Raw genomic sequence first — 3859 nt, forward strand, 5'->3', positions numbered from 1 at the left:
GGATCCGAACTCAGGACCTTTGGAAGAGCAGTCAGTGCTCTGACCCGCTGAGCCATCTCACCAGCCCAGGATGATATTTTCTAGTTCCATCCATTTGCCTGAGAATTTCATAAATTCATTGTTTTTAATACCTGAATAGTACTCCATTATGTAACTATATCACATTTTCTGTATCCATTCCTCTGTTGAGGGACATCTGGGTTGTTTCCAGCTTCTGGCTATTATAAATAAGGATGTTATGAACATAGTGGAGCATGTGTCCTTGTTATATGTTGGAGCATCTTCAGGGTATATGCCCAGGAGTGGTATAGCTGGGTCCTCAGGTAATAGTATATCCATTCATTTGCCTGTGAATTTCACGAAGTACTTGTTTTTCTTTCTTTCCTTTTTTTTTTCCCCCCGAGACAGGGTTTCTCTGTGTCATCTTGGCTGTCCTGGAACTCACTCTGTAGACCAGGCTGGCCTCAAACTCAGAAATCCGCCTACCTCTGCCTCCCAAGTGTTGGGATTAAAGGCATGTGCCACTACGCCTGGCTGAAGTACTTGTTTTTAATAGCTGAGTAGTACTCCATTGTGTAAATGTACCTCCATATGCAATGTCTTAATTTCATTGCCAGACTTATCTGAGCATGCCATGGTAGCTCCTCTGGTTCCTGAGAGACAGTCAACCACTTCTCACAGGTTACCCACAGCAGAAACCTCTTCAGCTGACTAGGTGGGCAGCTGCTTCCCCTTTCACCTATTTCTTAAACAGGGTTTGAGGTACATGGATTTCCTCCAGTTTCCTAAAAATTAACTTTCGCTTTTTGGTGTCCTCGCTTAAGTCCTTTTAAGTGATGAAGTAGTTTATCCCTTGGCATTTTGTACTTAGCAGCGGTATTAGTCTTGCTTGAGTTGCTGGTGTTTCTATATATCCTCTGAATTTTCAAACTCAAGAGCCAAGTATCACTCCAGGAAGAGAGGGACACTGGGTTTTAAAGGAAGAGAACGTGTTCGAGCTTACTCCAGAAGTTAACCGAAGGCTTCCGTGGTTTTCAGTAATTCCAGAAATGATTTCCAGCATGTTGTGTTAAACCCCTGAAAGAGAATCTTTGAAACAATTATGGAACACATTCCTGTTCTGGTCCCTGGTGCTTGGGAGCTTTGAGAACTCAAGACTTGTTTTGTACTGGTCTCAGTGCTAGGAGCTGCTATGATTGCACTACGTAATACAAGGTAAAAAGCTGGTGCTGGTCCATGGGTAGGGCTACAGACAACCTTGAGAAGATGTGACAAGCAAGCCTCAGATGACAAATCTGAGCATCTTTCAATTGTGGCAGTGATTAATTAGAGAGAGCATGAGGTCCCATGTGGCCACAGAGAAGCATTAGGGAAACAGATGTTATACATGCAGGCTTTTCTCTTCACCAGGAGGGATGTACATATCTGTCTTCTATTCAGAAGTCTGGAGTGGATAATGTTTAAGAGCCTGGTGATATTTTGCTGTTCTGTAGAGCCGGGCTTCACCTTTATCCTGAGCATTGTTTATCTGTCAATGGAACCCATTCTTGTGGAAGAGGTCACAGGTACTTTGCAAAACAGATATATTTTGCAAAGGAGTTTAGATATGGTCATTTATTGTGATAGTTGTCATGAGGAAACCTTTTCCCAAAGACATACTGTGCTTACATATGTCAAAAATAAACTGCTTAGGAGTCAGACTCCTAAAGTTTGAACCAGTCTGTCAAACTAAGTTGTATTGGACTGGGTTTTCTTTGCCTCTTGTGGTTCATTTCTCTCCAGTAGTAGAGCTTGCAGGGCTACTCTATTAACTACCAGATGTAGGGCAGTGGTCTGTTCAGGCAACCTAGGCCCAGTTGAGTAATAGGTCTGAACCTTGGTGACCCAACTGGCAATATCTCTGCCTGCAAGGAGTTTGACCATGACTCCTGGGTCCTTGGCTCCTGTTTCAGTCACAATCTCTCCCAGCTGCCCCCACAGGAGATGTGTGCTCTGTCAGGTAGACAATGCCCCAAGCTCCCAGCATTCTAGCTGGACCCTACCCCCAGTCATCTGACCACAGCCAGGCATGGCACGTCCCACAGACAGATAGCCACACCTCACACAGTATAAGGGGCAGTTCGCCCTTCCCCTCTCTCTTGCCCTTTGTTCTTGCTTGCTTTCTTCCTCTCTTGTTCTTTGTTCTCTCTCTTGCTCTCCTCTCTTGCTCTCTTGCTTTCTTCCTCTCCTTTCCTCCCTCTCCTTTCTTTCTCTCTACATGCCCAACCTATTTTTTCTTTCCTATAATAAAATGTCTCATGATTATGCATTGTCTCCTTTTAACTAATGCACTGTGTAACTCCAGGTCCCAGTAGCAGAGAGACTCAGGCATCAGCAGCAGAGAGTCCCAGGCCTCAGCAGAGAGACACAGGCCCCACACCCAGATGTTTTTCACTATTACACAGGGCATCTTAAAATCCTCAAGATTTCAGAAAAGTGCTTTAAAACCACTTGAATTAGTGGTCATGGTGCAACACATCGGTGGCACCAATACAGAGTCTGTCTGAAACATCCCTTCCCAAAGGGAATATCTTTTTAAGACTCAGAAGGGAGACAGCTATATCAGGCTTCTGTCAGCAAGCACTTGTTGGCATCCACAATAGTGTCTGGGTTTGGTAACTATATATGGGATGTATCCCCAGGTAGGGCAATCTCTGGATGGTCTTTTTCCTTCAGTCTCTGTTCCACACTTTGTCTCCCAAGAGGCTGTGCCAGTGCCTGACAAATATAGATGGTGGATGCTCTCAGCCAACCATTGGACTGAGCACAGGGTCCCCAATGGAGGAGCTAGAGAAGGGACAGAAGGAGCTGAAGGAACTTTCAACCCCATAGGAAGAATAGCAAGATGAACCAACCAGTACCCCCAGAGCTCCCAGGGACTAAACCACCAACCAAAGAGTACACATGGAGGGATCCACGGCTCCAGCTGCATATGTAGCAGAGGATGGCCTTGTTGGACATCAAAGGGAGGAGAGGCCCTTGGTCCTGAGAAAACTTGATGCCCCAGTGTAGGGGAATGCCAGGACAGGGAAGCAGGAGTGCATGATGGGTTGGTGAACAGCAGGAGGGGAGATGGGATAGCAGGTTTTCAGAGGGGAAACCAGGGAAGAGGATAACATTTGAAATGTAAATAAAGAAGATATCTAATAAAAAAGAAAAAGAAAAAAAAGACTCAGGAGGGAAAGGTAATTGAGTATGAAGGCTCTTGCAGTGAACAGAACTCATTTCTCAGGAAACTGTCCAGCTACATGGACAAGGCTCCTCCCCTAGGTTACACAAGCATTGAACTGCTAGAGAGAGGAGACTGGCTGGGAGGAGTGGAGCTGCCTGGAGCTGAGCAGGGGGCTGTAGGGATGCAGCTCTTGTGAGTCTACACCTGTGCCACAGCGGGACTTTGGTGTGTTTCTGTGTAATTCCTCAACTATGCTACCATAAATGACATGTCATTGAACTCACTGTCTCTCTAAGCTAGCCTTGGGTAGAACTGTTTCTTTAGTCTGTTGTAGTGCCTTGCTATCTGGGGATGAATAGATGTTTGCTCATGGTACCCCAGAAAAATTACAAAACACTAGCCGCATGGTAAAGCTCAATCTAAAAAATGAATTATGATGTATTATTATTATTTTGTTGTTGTTATTGCTCACTGTATACCTGAGGATGACCTTGAATCCTGATCCTCTTGCCCATACTTCTCCAGAACAGGGATTATAGATATGCACCACCATGTCCAGTTTTGTCATTTGAATTTAAACTAACACTCATACAAGCATGCATGCATGTACACACAGATACATATATGCTTGGTTGTATGTATACACAC

The sequence above is a fragment of the Mastomys coucha genome, unplaced genomic scaffold (genome assembly GCF_008632895.1).
Source record: "Mastomys coucha isolate ucsf_1 unplaced genomic scaffold, UCSF_Mcou_1 pScaffold5, whole genome shotgun sequence".
In the NCBI taxonomy this organism is placed as follows: domain Eukaryota; kingdom Metazoa; phylum Chordata; class Mammalia; order Rodentia; family Muridae; genus Mastomys; species Mastomys coucha.